Source organism: Eleutherodactylus coqui, chromosome 2, assembly GCF_035609145.1.
Source record: "Eleutherodactylus coqui strain aEleCoq1 chromosome 2, aEleCoq1.hap1, whole genome shotgun sequence".
Taxonomy (NCBI): Eukaryota; Metazoa; Chordata; class Amphibia; order Anura; family Eleutherodactylidae; genus Eleutherodactylus; species Eleutherodactylus coqui.
Genome location: NC_089838.1, coordinates 307413343 through 307424011, shown reverse-complemented (window position 1 = coordinate 307424011; position 10669 = coordinate 307413343). Strand labels below are relative to the sequence as shown.

The window sequence follows — 10669 nt, the reverse complement described above, 5'->3', positions numbered from 1 at the left end:
TCACGAGCCAGGTAGGAGTCGAACCTACAATCTTCTGATCCGTAGTCAGACGCGTTATCCATTGCGCCACTGGCCCTGTGTGAGAGGTTGCCACTAATCATGCTCCCCATTTTGGACTTTTGCTACGCTCGCAGCCATATTCAAATACCTCAACACGGTTGCTTTTAGCCCCTAGCCAAAACCCTTCTGCCTTGTTTGCTACCTTTCCATATTATCCAGTATCGTTTCGGTATTGAATGGCAAAGAGCAGTGCCTATCCAGTTAAGGCGGAGGGAAAAAACAAGGATAGATCCATGCCCCGTGTGAGGATCGAACTCACGACCTTCAGATTATGAGACTGACGCGCTACCTACTGCGCTAACGAGGCATCTTGCATGTGATTGGTTGTTGCCGTCCAGAGATAAGATGGAATTCTGTAAGCACAAAACTTCTTTTTTTTTTTTTTTTTTTTTTTTTTAATATGTACATGTATATATCTACATATATTGGTAAGTTTAAAGCAAGCTGTGAAAGCAACTTTTCTCATATGGTCTAGCGGTTAGGATTCCTGGTTTTCACCCAGGCGGCCCGGGTTCGACTCCCGGTATGGGAATGAGTGTTTTGCTAAGCTTGTGCCTGCATTCAAAGGCCTGCACCTTTCTTGCAGAATTAAGCGGCTTAGTTTGCAGATGCTCTTGGCAGCCAAAAATGCTGCGCTAACGAGGCCACTTGCAAGTGGTTGTTGATGCCATCCATGCTTAAAAATGAGTTTTCAAATCATGAAACTGATTTTTTTTCTACTTATTACTGAAAAAGGGTCTCAGCGGTTCCCATATGGTCTAGCGGTTAGGATTCCTGGTTCTCACCCAGGCGGCCCGGGTTCGACTCCCGGTATGGGAATGAGCATTTTCCTAAGCTTGCAACTACATCGAAAGACCCTCTGAATTAAGATAGCGCTCAAAAAGTTCATAAAAGTATCATTCAGGCTTGCCGTCTACAAGAGCACCTTTGCTTTTTCATCAAGAATGCCATGACCCGGATTCGAACCGGGGTTGCTGCGGCCACAACGCAGAGTACTAACCACTATACGATCACGGCGACATTCACGAGCCAGGTAGGAGTCGAACCTACAATCTTCTGATCCGTAGTCAGACGCGTTATCCATTGCGCCACTGGCCCTGTGTGAGAGGTTGCCACTAATCATGCTCCCCATTTTGGACTTTTGCTACGCTCGCAGCCATATTCAAAGACCTCAACACGGTTGCTTTTAGCCCCTAGCCAAAACCCTTCTGCCTTGTTTGCTACCTTTCCATATTATCCAGTATCGTTTCGGTATTGAATGGCAAAGAGCAGTGCCTATCCAGTTAAGGCGGAGGGAAAAAACATGGATAGATCCATGCCCCGTGTGAGGATCGAACTCACGACCTTCAGATTATGAGACTGACGCGCTACCTACTGCGCTAACGAGGCATCTTGCGTGTGATTGGTTGTTGCCGTCCAGAGATAAGATGGAATTCTGTAAGCACAAAACCTCTTTTTTTTTTTTTTTTTTTTTTTTTTTTAATATGTACATGTATATATCTACATATATTGGAAAGTTTAAAGCAAGCTGTGAAAGCAACTTTTCCCATATGGTCTAGCGGTTAGGATTCCTGGTTTTCACCCAGGCGGCCCGGGTTCGACTCCCGGTATGGGAATGAGTGTTTTGCTAAGCTTGTGCCTGCATTCAAAGGCCTGCACCTTTCTTGCAGAATTAAGCGGCTTAGTTTGCAGATGCTCTTGGCAGCCAAAAATGCTGCGCTAACGAGGCCACTTGCAAGTGGTTGTTGATGCCATCCATGCTTAAAAATGAGTTTTCAAATCATGAAACTGATTTTTTTTCTACTTATTACTGAAAAAGGGTCTCAGCGGTTCCCATATGGTCTAGCGGTTAGGATTCCTGGTTCTCACCCAGGCGGCCCGGGTTCGACTCCCGGTATGGGAATGAGCATTTTCCTAAGCTTGCAACTACATCGAAAGACCCTCTGAATTAAGATAGCGCTCAAAAAGTTCATAAAAGTATCATTCAGGCTTGCCGTCTACAAGAGCACCTTTGCTTTTTCATCAAGAATGCCGTGACCCGGATTCGAACCGGGGTTGCTGCGGCCACAACGCAGAGTACTAACCACTATACGATCACGGCGACATTCACGAGCCAGGTAGGAGTCGAACCTACAATCTTCTGATCCGTAGTCAGACGCGTTATCCATTGCGCCACTGGCCCTGTGTGAGAGGTTGCCACTAATCATGCTCCCCATTTTGGACTTTTGCTACGCTCGCAGCCATATTCAAAGACCTCAACACGGTTGCTTTTAGCCCCTAGCCAAAACCCTTCTGCCTTGTTTGCTACCTTTCCATATTATCCAGTATCGTTTCGGTATTGAATGGCAAAGAGCAGTGCCTATCCAGTTAAGGCGGAGGGAAAAAACATGGATAGATCCATGCCCCGTGTGAGGATCGAACTCACGACCTTCAGATTATGAGACTGACGCGCTACCTACTGCGCTAACGAGGCATCTTGCGTGTGACTGGTTGTTGCCGTCCAGAGATAAGATGGAATTCTGTAAGCACAAAACCTCTTTTTTTTTTTTTTTTTTTTTTTTTTTTTTTTTTTTAATATGTACATGTATATATCTACATATATTGGAAAGTTTAAAGCAAGCTGTGAAAGCAACTTTTCCCATATGGTCTAGCGGTTAGGATTCCTGGTTTTCACCCAGGCGGCCCGGGTTCGACTCCCGGTATGGGAATGAGTGTTTTGCTAAGCTTGTGCCTGCATTCAAAGGCCTGCACCTTTCTTGCAGAATTAAGCGGCTTAGTTTGCAGATGCTCTTGGCAGCCAAAAATGCTGCGCTAACGAGGCCACTTGCAAGTGGTTGTTGATGCCATCCATGCTTAAAAATGAGTTTTCAAATCATGAAACTGATTTTTTTTCTACTTATTACTGAAAAAGGGTCTCAGCGGTTCCCATATGGTCTAGCGGTTAGGATTCCTGGTTCTCACCCAGGCGGCCCGGGTTCGACTCCCGGTATGGGAATGAGCATTTTCCTAAGCTTGCAACTACATCGAAAGACCCTCTGAATTAAGATAGCGCTCAAAAAGTTCATAAAAGTATCATTCAGGCTTGCCGTCTACAAGAGCACCTTTGCTTTTTCATCAAGAATGCCGTGACCCGGATTCGAACCGGGGTTGCTGCGGCCACAACGCAGAGTACTAACCACTATACGATCACGGCGACATTCACGAGCCAGGTAGGAGTCGAACCTACAATCTTCTGATCCGTAGTCAGACGCGTTATCCATTGCGCCACTGGCCCTGTGTGAGAGGTTGCCACTAATCATGCTCCCCATTTTGGACTTTTGCTACGCTCGCAGCCATATTCAAATACCTCAACACGGTTGCTTTTAGCCCCTAGCCAAAACCCTTCTGCCTTGTTTGCTACCTTTCCATATTATCCAGTATCGTTTCGGTATTGAATGGCAAAGAGCAGTGCCTATCCAGTTAAGGCGGAGGGAAAAAACAAGGATAGATCCATGCCCCGTGTGAGGATCGAACTCACGACCTTCAGATTATGAGACTGACGCGCTACCTACTGCGCTAACGAGGCATCTTGCATGTGATTGGTTGTTGCCGTCCAGAGATAAGATGGAATTCTGTAAGCACAAAACTTCTTTTTTTTTTTTTTTTTTTTTTTTTTTTTAATATGTACATGTATATATCTACATATATTGGAAAGTTTAAAGCAAGCTGTGAAAGCAACTTTTCTCATATGGTCTAGCGGTTAGGATTCCTGGTTTTCACCCAGGCGGCCTGGGTTCGACTCCCGGTATGGGAATGAGTGTTTTGCTAAGCTTGTGCCTGCATTCAAAGGCCTGCACCTTTCTTGCAGAATTAAGCGGCTTAGTTTGCAGATGCTCTTGGCAGCCAAAAATGCTGCGCTAACGAGGCCACTTGCAAGTGGTTGTTGATGCCATCCATGCTTAAAAATGAGTTTTCAAATCATGAAACTGATTTTTTTTCTACTTATTACTGAAAAAGGGTCTCAGCGGTTCCCATATGGTCTAGCGGTTAGGATTCCTGGTTCTCACCCAGGCGGCCCGGGTTCGACTCCCGGTATGGGAATGAGCATTTTCCTAAGCTTGCAACTACATCGAAAGACCCTCTGAATTAAGATAGCGCTCAAAAAGTTCATAAAAGTATCATTCAGGCTTGCCGTCTACAAGAGCACCTTTGCTTTTTCATCAAGAATGCCGTGACCCGGATTCGAACCGGGGTTGCTGCGGCCACAACGCAGAGTACTAACCACTATACGATCACGGCGACATTCACGAGCCAGGTAGGAGTCGAACCTACAATCTTCTGATCCGTAGTCAGACGCGTTATCCATTGCGCCACTGGCCCTGTGTGAGAGGTTGCCACTAATCATGCTCCCCATTTTGGACTTTTGCTACGCTCGCAGCCATATTCAAATACCTCAACACGGTTGCTTTTAGCCCCTAGCCAAAACCCTTCTGCCTTGTTTGCTACCTTTCCATATTATCCAGTATCGTTTCGGTATTGAATGGCAAAGAGCAGTGCCTATCCAGTTAAGGCGGAGGGAAAAAACAAGGATAGATCCATGCCCCGTGTGAGGATCGAACTCACGACCTTCAGATTATGAGACTGACGCGCTACCTACTGCGCTAACGAGGCATCTTGCATGTGATTGGTTGTTGCCGTCTAGAGATAAGATGGAATTCTGTAAGCACAAAACTTCTTTTTTTTTTTTTTTTTTTTTTTTTTTTTTTTTTTTTTAATATGTACATGTATATATCTACATATATTGGAAAGTTTAAAGCAAGCTGTGAAAGCAACTTTTCTCATATGGTCTAGCGGTTAGGATTCCTGGTTTTCACCCAGGCGGCCCGGGTTCGACTCCCGGTATGGGAATGAGTGTTTTGCTAAGCTTGTGCCTGCATTCAAAGGCCTGCACCTTTCTTGCAGAATTAAGCGGCTTAGTTTGCAGATGCTCTTGGCAGCCAAAAATGCTGCGCTAACGAGGCCACTTGCAAGTGGTTGTTGATGCCATCCATGCTTAAAAATGAGTTTTCAAATCATGAAACTGATTTTTTTTCTACTTATTACTGAAAAAGGGTCTCAGCGGTTCCCATATGGTCTAGCGGTTAGGATTCCTGGTTCTCACCCAGGCGGCCCGGGTTCGACTCCCGGTATGGGAATGAGCATTTTCCTAAGCTTGCAACTACATCGAAAGACCCTCTGAATTAAGATAGCGCTCAAAAAGTTCATAAAAGTATCATTCAGGCTTGCCGTCTACAAGAGCACCTTTGCTTTTTCATCAAGAATGCCGTGACCCGGATTCGAACCGGGGTTGCTGCGGCCACAACGCAGAGTACTAACCACTATACGATCACGGCGACATTCACGAGCCAGGTAGGAGTCGAACCTACAATCTTCTGATCCGTAGTCAGACGCGTTATCCATTGCGCCACTGGCCCTGTGTGAGAGGTTGCCACTAATCATGCTCCCCATTTTGGACTTTTGCTACGCTCGCAGCCATATTCAAATACCTCAACACGGTTGCTTTTAGCCCCTAGCCAAAACCCTTCTGCCTTGTTTGCTACCTTTCCATATTATCCAGTATCGTTTCGGTATTGAATGGCAAAGAGCAGTGCCTATCCAGTTAAGGCGGAGGGAAAAAACAAGGATAGATCCATGCCCCGTGTGAGGATCGAACTCACGACCTTCAGATTATGAGACTGACGCGCTACCTACTGCGCTAACGAGGCATCTTGCATGTGATTGGTTGTTGCCGTCCAGAGATAAGATGGAATTCTGTAAGCACAAAACTTCTTTTTTTTTTTTTTTTTTTTTTTTTTTTTTTTTTAATATGTACATGTATATATCTACATATATTGGAAAGTTTAAAGCAAGCTGTGAAAGCAACTTTTCTCATATGGTCTAGCGGTTAGGATTCCTGGTTTTCACCCAGGCGGCCCGGGTTCGACTCCCGGTATGGGAATGAGTGTTTTGCTAAGCTTGTGCCTGCATTCAAAGGCCTGCACCTTTCTTGCAGAATTAAGCGGCTTAGTTTGCAGATGCTCTTGGCAGCCAAAAATGCTGCGCTAACGAGGCCACTTGCAAGTGGTTGTTGATGCCATCCATGCTTAAAAATGAGTTTTCAAATCATGAAACTGATTTTTTTTCTACTTATTACTGAAAAAGGGTCTCAGCGGTTCCCATATGGTCTAGCGGTTAGGATTCCTGGTTCTCACCCAGGCGGCCCGGGTTCGACTCCCGGTATGGGAATGAGCATTTTCCTAAGCTTGCAACTACATCGAAAGACCCTCTGAATTAAGATAGCGCTCAAAAAGTTCATAAAAGTATCATTCAGGCTTGCCGTCTACAAGAGCACCTTTGCTTTTTCATCAAGAATGCCGTGACCCGGATTCGAACCGGGGTTGCTGCGGCCACAACGCAGAGTACTAACCACTATACGATCACGGCGACATTCACGAGCCAGGTAGGAGTCGAACCTACAATCTTCTGATCCGTAGTCAGACACGTTATCCATTGCGCCACTGGCCCTGTGTGAGAGGTTGCCACTAATCATGCTCCCCATTTTGGACTTTTGCTACGCTCGCAGCCATATTCAAATACCTCAACACGGTTGCTTTTAGCCCCTAGCCAAAACCCTTCTGCCTTGTTTGCTACCTTTCCATATTATCCAGTATCGTTTCGGTATTGAATGGCAAAGAGCAGTGCCTATCCAGTTAAGGCGGAGGGAAAAAACAAGGATAGATCCATGCCCCGTGTGAGGATCGAACTCACGACCTTCAGATTATGAGACTGACGCGCTACCTACTGCGCTAACGAGGCATCTTGCATGTGATTGGTTGTTGCCGTCCAGAGATAAGATGGAATTCTGTAAGCACAAAACTTCTTTTTTTTTTTTTTTTTTTTTTAATATGTACATGTATATATCTACATATATTGGAAAGTTTAAAGCAAGCTGTGAAAGCAACTTTTCCCATATGGTCTAGCGGTTAGGATTCCTGGTTTTCACCCAGGCGGCCCGGGTTCGACTCCCGGTATGGGAATGAGTGTTTTGCTAAGCTTGTGCCTGCATTCAAAGGCCTGCACCTTTCTTGCAGAATTAAGCGGCTTAGTTTGCAGATGCTCTTGGCAGCCAAAAATGCTGCGCTAACGAGGCCACTTGCAAGTGGTTGTTGATGCCATCCATGCTTAAAAATGAGTTTTCAAATCATGAAACTGATTTTTTTTCTACTTATTACTGAAAAAGGGTCTCAGCGGTTCCCATATGGTCTAGCGGTTAGGATTCCTGGTTCTCACCCAGGCGGCCCGGGTTCGACTCCCGGTATGGGAATGAGCATTTTCCTAAGCTTGCAACTACATCGAAAGACCCTCTGAATTAAGATAGCGCTCAAAAAGTTCATAAAAGTATCATTCAGGCTTGCCGTCTACAAGAGCACCTTTGCTTTTTCATCAAGAATGCCGTGACCCGGATTCGAACCGGGGTTGCTGCGGCCACAACGCAGAGTACTAACCACTATACGATCACGGCGACATTCACGAGCCAGGTAGGAGTCGAACCTACAATCTTCTGATCCGTAGTCAGACGCGTTATCCATTGCGCCACTGGCCCTGTGTGAGAGGTTGCCACTAATCATGCTCCCCATTTTGGACTTTTGCTACGCTCGCAGCCATATTCAAATACCTCAACACGGTTGCTTTTAGCCCCTAGCCAAAACCCTTCTGCCTTGTTTGCTACCTTTCCATATTATCCAGTATCGTTTCGGTATTGAATGGCAAAGAGCAGTGCCTATCCAGTTAAGGCGGAGGGAAAAAACAAGGATAGATCCATGCCCCGTGTGAGGATCGAACTCACGACCTTCAGATTATGAGACTGACGCGCTACCTACTGCGCTAACGAGGCATCTTGCATGTGATTGGTTGTTGCCGTCCAGAGATAAGATGGAATTCTGTAAGCACAAAACTTCTTTTTTTTTTTTTTTTTTTTTTTTTTTTTTTTTAATATGTACATGTATATATCTACATATATTGGAAAGTTTAAAGCAAGCTGTGAAAGCAACTTTTCTCATATGGTCTAGCGGTTAGGATTCCTGGTTTTCACCCAGGCGGCCCGGGTTCGACTCCCGGTATGGGAATGAGTGTTTTGCTAAGCTTGTGCCTGCATTCAAAGGCCTGCACCTTTCTTGCAGAATTAAGCGGCTTAGTTTGCAGATGCTCTTGGCAGCCAAAAATGCTGCGCTAACGAGGCCACTTGCAAGTGGTTGTTGATGCCATCCATGCTTAAAAATGAGTTTTCAAATCATGAAACTGATTTTTTTTCTACTTATTACTGAAAAAGGGTCTCAGCGGTTCCCATATGGTCTAGCGGTTAGGATTCCTGGTTCTCACCCAGGCGGCCCGGGTTCGACTCCCGGTATGGGAATGAGCATTTTCCTAAGCTTGCAACTACATCGAAAGACCCTCTGAATTAAGATAGCGCTCAAAAAGTTCATAAAAGTATCATTCAGGCTTGCCGTCTACAAGAGCACCTTTGCTTTTTCATCAAGAATGCCGTGACCCGGATTCGAACCGGGGTTGCTGCGGCCACAACGCAGAGTACTAACCACTATACGATCACGGCGACATTCACGAGCCAGGTAGGAGTCGAACCTACAATCTTCTGATCCGTAGTCAGACACGTTATCCATTGCGCCACTGGCCCTGTGTGAGAGGTTGCCACTAATCATGCTCCCCATTTTGGACTTTTGCTACGCTCGCAGCCATATTCAAATACCTCAACACGGTTGCTTTTAGCCCCTAGCCAAAACCCTTCTGCCTTGTTTGCTACCTTTCCATATTATCCAGTATCGTTTCGGTATTGAATGGCAAAGAGCAGTGCCTATCCAGTTAAGGCGGAGGGAAAAAACAAGGATAGATCCATGCCCCGTGTGAGGATCGAACTCACGACCTTCAGATTATGAGACTGACGCGCTACCTACTGCGCTAACGAGGCATCTTGCATGTGATTGGTTGTTGCCGTCCAGAGATAAGATGGAATTCTGTAAGCACAAAACTTCTTTTTTTTTTTTTTTTTTTTTTAATATGTACATGTATATATCTACATATATTGGAAAGTTTAAAGCAAGCTGTGAAAGCAACTTTTCCCATATGGTCTAGCGGTTAGGATTCCTGGTTTTCACCCAGGCGGCCCGGGTTCGACTCCCGGTATGGGAATGAGTGTTTTGCTAAGCTTGTGCCTGCATTCAAAGGCCTGCACCTTTCTTGCAGAATTAAGCGGCTTAGTTTGCAGATGCTCTTGGCAGCCAAAAATGCTGCGCTAACGAGGCCACTTGCAAGTGGTTGTTGATGCCATCCATGCTTAAAAATGAGTTTTCAAATCATGAAACTGATTTTTTTTCTACTTATTACTGAAAAAGGGTCTCAGCGGTTCCCATATGGTCTAGCGGTTAGGATTCCTGGTTCTCACCCAGGCGGCCCGGGTTCGACTCCCGGTATGGGAATGAGCATTTTCCTAAGCTTGCAACTACATCGAAAGACCCTCTGAATTAAGATAGCGCTCAAAAAGTTCATAAAAGTATCATTCAGGCTTGCCGTCTACAAGAGCACCTTTGCTTTTTCATCAAGAATGCCGTGACCCGGATTCGAACCGGGGTTGCTGCGGCCACAACGCAGAGTACTAACCACTATACGATCACGGCGACATTCACGAGCCAGGTAGGAGTCGAACCTACAATCTTCTGATCCGTAGTCAGACGCGTTATCCATTGCGCCACTGGCCCTGTGTGAGAGGTTGCCACTAATCATGCTCCCCATTTTGGACTTTTGCTACGCTCGCAGCCATATTCAAATACCTCAACACGGTTGCTTTTAGCCCCTAGCCAAAACCCTTCTGCCTTGTTTGCTACCTTTCCATATTATCCAGTATCGTTTCGGTATTGAATGGCAAAGAGCAGTGCCTATCCAGTTAAGGCGGAGGGAAAAAACAAGGATAGATCCATGCCCCGTGTGAGGATCGAACTCACGACCTTCAGATTATGAGACTGACGCGCTACCTACTGCGCTAACGAGGCATCTTGCATGTGATTGGTTGTTGCCGTCTAGAGATAAGATGGAATTCTGTAAGCACAAAACTTCTTTTTTTTTTTTTTTTTTTTTTTTTTTTTTTTTAATATGTACATGTATATATCTACATATATTGGAAAGTTTAAAGCAAGCTGTGAAAGCAACTTTTCTCATATGGTCTAGCGGTTAGGATTCCTGGTTTTCACCCAGGCGGCCCGGGTTCGACTCCCGGTATGGGAATGAGTGTTTTGCTAAGCTTGTGCCTGCATTCAAAGGCCTGCACCTTTCTTGCAGAATTAAGCGGCTTAGTTTGCAGATGCTCTTGGCAGCCAAAAATGCTGCGCTAACGAGGCCACTTGCAAGTGGTTGTTGATGCCATCCATGCTTAAAAATGAGTTTTCAAATCATGAAACTGATTTTTTTTCTACTTATTACTGAAAAAGGGTCTCAGCGGTTCCCATATGGTCTAGCGGTTAGGATTCCTGGTTCTCACCCAGGCGGCCCGGGTTCGACTCCCGGTATGGGAATGAGCATTTTC

At 45.5% G+C, this 10669-nt stretch overlaps 40 non-coding genes across 40 annotated transcripts; 14 read left to right on the top strand and 26 right to left on the bottom strand.

The window, feature by feature from the left end:
• Window positions 1–3: 3 nt before the first annotated feature.
• On the bottom strand, window positions 4–76 carry TRNAR-ACG (transfer RNA arginine (anticodon ACG)). The gene has a single exon. It is a non-coding gene; the product is annotated as a tRNA-Arg (tRNA).
• Window positions 77–294: 218 nt separating this feature from the next.
• TRNAM-CAU (transfer RNA methionine (anticodon CAU)) lies at window positions 295–367 on the bottom strand. Its single transcript has one exon. It is a non-coding gene; the product is annotated as a tRNA-Met (tRNA).
• Window positions 368–807: 440 nt separating this feature from the next.
• TRNAE-CUC (transfer RNA glutamic acid (anticodon CUC)) lies at window positions 808–879 on the top strand. The gene has a single exon. It is a non-coding gene; the product is annotated as a tRNA-Glu (tRNA).
• A 206-nt stretch (window positions 880–1085) lies between these two features.
• On the bottom strand, window positions 1086–1158 carry TRNAR-ACG (transfer RNA arginine (anticodon ACG)). Its single transcript has one exon. It is a non-coding gene; the product is annotated as a tRNA-Arg (tRNA).
• Window positions 1159–1376: 218 nt separating this feature from the next.
• TRNAM-CAU (transfer RNA methionine (anticodon CAU)) lies at window positions 1377–1449 on the bottom strand. Its single transcript has one exon. It is a non-coding gene; the product is annotated as a tRNA-Met (tRNA).
• A 155-nt stretch (window positions 1450–1604) lies between these two features.
• TRNAE-UUC (transfer RNA glutamic acid (anticodon UUC)) lies at window positions 1605–1676 on the top strand. The gene has a single exon. It is a non-coding gene; the product is annotated as a tRNA-Glu (tRNA).
• Window positions 1677–1891: 215 nt separating this feature from the next.
• On the top strand, window positions 1892–1963 carry TRNAE-CUC (transfer RNA glutamic acid (anticodon CUC)). Its single transcript has one exon. It is a non-coding gene; the product is annotated as a tRNA-Glu (tRNA).
• A 126-nt stretch (window positions 1964–2089) lies between these two features.
• Window positions 2090–2161, bottom strand: TRNAH-GUG (transfer RNA histidin (anticodon GUG)). Its single transcript has one exon. It is a non-coding gene; the product is annotated as a tRNA-His (tRNA).
• Window positions 2162–2169: 8 nt separating this feature from the next.
• Window positions 2170–2242, bottom strand: TRNAR-ACG (transfer RNA arginine (anticodon ACG)). The gene has a single exon. It is a non-coding gene; the product is annotated as a tRNA-Arg (tRNA).
• Window positions 2243–2460: 218 nt separating this feature from the next.
• Window positions 2461–2533, bottom strand: TRNAM-CAU (transfer RNA methionine (anticodon CAU)). The gene has a single exon. It is a non-coding gene; the product is annotated as a tRNA-Met (tRNA).
• A 163-nt stretch (window positions 2534–2696) lies between these two features.
• Window positions 2697–2768, top strand: TRNAE-UUC (transfer RNA glutamic acid (anticodon UUC)). The gene has a single exon. It is a non-coding gene; the product is annotated as a tRNA-Glu (tRNA).
• A 215-nt stretch (window positions 2769–2983) lies between these two features.
• TRNAE-CUC (transfer RNA glutamic acid (anticodon CUC)) lies at window positions 2984–3055 on the top strand. The gene has a single exon. It is a non-coding gene; the product is annotated as a tRNA-Glu (tRNA).
• Window positions 3056–3181: 126 nt separating this feature from the next.
• Window positions 3182–3253, bottom strand: TRNAH-GUG (transfer RNA histidin (anticodon GUG)). Its single transcript has one exon. It is a non-coding gene; the product is annotated as a tRNA-His (tRNA).
• An 8-nt stretch (window positions 3254–3261) lies between these two features.
• Window positions 3262–3334, bottom strand: TRNAR-ACG (transfer RNA arginine (anticodon ACG)). Its single transcript has one exon. It is a non-coding gene; the product is annotated as a tRNA-Arg (tRNA).
• Window positions 3335–3552: 218 nt separating this feature from the next.
• TRNAM-CAU (transfer RNA methionine (anticodon CAU)) lies at window positions 3553–3625 on the bottom strand. Its single transcript has one exon. It is a non-coding gene; the product is annotated as a tRNA-Met (tRNA).
• A 443-nt stretch (window positions 3626–4068) lies between these two features.
• TRNAE-CUC (transfer RNA glutamic acid (anticodon CUC)) lies at window positions 4069–4140 on the top strand. Its single transcript has one exon. It is a non-coding gene; the product is annotated as a tRNA-Glu (tRNA).
• Window positions 4141–4266: 126 nt separating this feature from the next.
• Window positions 4267–4338, bottom strand: TRNAH-GUG (transfer RNA histidin (anticodon GUG)). The gene has a single exon. It is a non-coding gene; the product is annotated as a tRNA-His (tRNA).
• An 8-nt stretch (window positions 4339–4346) lies between these two features.
• On the bottom strand, window positions 4347–4419 carry TRNAR-ACG (transfer RNA arginine (anticodon ACG)). The gene has a single exon. It is a non-coding gene; the product is annotated as a tRNA-Arg (tRNA).
• A 218-nt stretch (window positions 4420–4637) lies between these two features.
• Window positions 4638–4710, bottom strand: TRNAM-CAU (transfer RNA methionine (anticodon CAU)). Its single transcript has one exon. It is a non-coding gene; the product is annotated as a tRNA-Met (tRNA).
• Window positions 4711–5162: 452 nt separating this feature from the next.
• On the top strand, window positions 5163–5234 carry TRNAE-CUC (transfer RNA glutamic acid (anticodon CUC)). The gene has a single exon. It is a non-coding gene; the product is annotated as a tRNA-Glu (tRNA).
• A 126-nt stretch (window positions 5235–5360) lies between these two features.
• On the bottom strand, window positions 5361–5432 carry TRNAH-GUG (transfer RNA histidin (anticodon GUG)). The gene has a single exon. It is a non-coding gene; the product is annotated as a tRNA-His (tRNA).
• An 8-nt stretch (window positions 5433–5440) lies between these two features.
• Window positions 5441–5513, bottom strand: TRNAR-ACG (transfer RNA arginine (anticodon ACG)). Its single transcript has one exon. It is a non-coding gene; the product is annotated as a tRNA-Arg (tRNA).
• A 218-nt stretch (window positions 5514–5731) lies between these two features.
• TRNAM-CAU (transfer RNA methionine (anticodon CAU)) lies at window positions 5732–5804 on the bottom strand. Its single transcript has one exon. It is a non-coding gene; the product is annotated as a tRNA-Met (tRNA).
• Window positions 5805–6252: 448 nt separating this feature from the next.
• TRNAE-CUC (transfer RNA glutamic acid (anticodon CUC)) lies at window positions 6253–6324 on the top strand. The gene has a single exon. It is a non-coding gene; the product is annotated as a tRNA-Glu (tRNA).
• A 126-nt stretch (window positions 6325–6450) lies between these two features.
• TRNAH-GUG (transfer RNA histidin (anticodon GUG)) lies at window positions 6451–6522 on the bottom strand. Its single transcript has one exon. It is a non-coding gene; the product is annotated as a tRNA-His (tRNA).
• Window positions 6523–6821: 299 nt separating this feature from the next.
• TRNAM-CAU (transfer RNA methionine (anticodon CAU)) lies at window positions 6822–6894 on the bottom strand. Its single transcript has one exon. It is a non-coding gene; the product is annotated as a tRNA-Met (tRNA).
• Window positions 6895–7043: 149 nt separating this feature from the next.
• On the top strand, window positions 7044–7115 carry TRNAE-UUC (transfer RNA glutamic acid (anticodon UUC)). The gene has a single exon. It is a non-coding gene; the product is annotated as a tRNA-Glu (tRNA).
• A 215-nt stretch (window positions 7116–7330) lies between these two features.
• On the top strand, window positions 7331–7402 carry TRNAE-CUC (transfer RNA glutamic acid (anticodon CUC)). Its single transcript has one exon. It is a non-coding gene; the product is annotated as a tRNA-Glu (tRNA).
• Window positions 7403–7528: 126 nt separating this feature from the next.
• Window positions 7529–7600, bottom strand: TRNAH-GUG (transfer RNA histidin (anticodon GUG)). Its single transcript has one exon. It is a non-coding gene; the product is annotated as a tRNA-His (tRNA).
• An 8-nt stretch (window positions 7601–7608) lies between these two features.
• Window positions 7609–7681, bottom strand: TRNAR-ACG (transfer RNA arginine (anticodon ACG)). The gene has a single exon. It is a non-coding gene; the product is annotated as a tRNA-Arg (tRNA).
• A 218-nt stretch (window positions 7682–7899) lies between these two features.
• TRNAM-CAU (transfer RNA methionine (anticodon CAU)) lies at window positions 7900–7972 on the bottom strand. Its single transcript has one exon. It is a non-coding gene; the product is annotated as a tRNA-Met (tRNA).
• A 447-nt stretch (window positions 7973–8419) lies between these two features.
• TRNAE-CUC (transfer RNA glutamic acid (anticodon CUC)) lies at window positions 8420–8491 on the top strand. Its single transcript has one exon. It is a non-coding gene; the product is annotated as a tRNA-Glu (tRNA).
• A 126-nt stretch (window positions 8492–8617) lies between these two features.
• TRNAH-GUG (transfer RNA histidin (anticodon GUG)) lies at window positions 8618–8689 on the bottom strand. Its single transcript has one exon. It is a non-coding gene; the product is annotated as a tRNA-His (tRNA).
• Window positions 8690–8988: 299 nt separating this feature from the next.
• Window positions 8989–9061, bottom strand: TRNAM-CAU (transfer RNA methionine (anticodon CAU)). The gene has a single exon. It is a non-coding gene; the product is annotated as a tRNA-Met (tRNA).
• Window positions 9062–9210: 149 nt separating this feature from the next.
• Window positions 9211–9282, top strand: TRNAE-UUC (transfer RNA glutamic acid (anticodon UUC)). Its single transcript has one exon. It is a non-coding gene; the product is annotated as a tRNA-Glu (tRNA).
• Window positions 9283–9497: 215 nt separating this feature from the next.
• Window positions 9498–9569, top strand: TRNAE-CUC (transfer RNA glutamic acid (anticodon CUC)). Its single transcript has one exon. It is a non-coding gene; the product is annotated as a tRNA-Glu (tRNA).
• A 126-nt stretch (window positions 9570–9695) lies between these two features.
• Window positions 9696–9767, bottom strand: TRNAH-GUG (transfer RNA histidin (anticodon GUG)). The gene has a single exon. It is a non-coding gene; the product is annotated as a tRNA-His (tRNA).
• An 8-nt stretch (window positions 9768–9775) lies between these two features.
• TRNAR-ACG (transfer RNA arginine (anticodon ACG)) lies at window positions 9776–9848 on the bottom strand. The gene has a single exon. It is a non-coding gene; the product is annotated as a tRNA-Arg (tRNA).
• Window positions 9849–10066: 218 nt separating this feature from the next.
• Window positions 10067–10139, bottom strand: TRNAM-CAU (transfer RNA methionine (anticodon CAU)). The gene has a single exon. It is a non-coding gene; the product is annotated as a tRNA-Met (tRNA).
• A 447-nt stretch (window positions 10140–10586) lies between these two features.
• TRNAE-CUC (transfer RNA glutamic acid (anticodon CUC)) lies at window positions 10587–10658 on the top strand. The gene has a single exon. It is a non-coding gene; the product is annotated as a tRNA-Glu (tRNA).
• The last annotated feature ends 11 nt before the right edge of the window (window positions 10659–10669 follow it).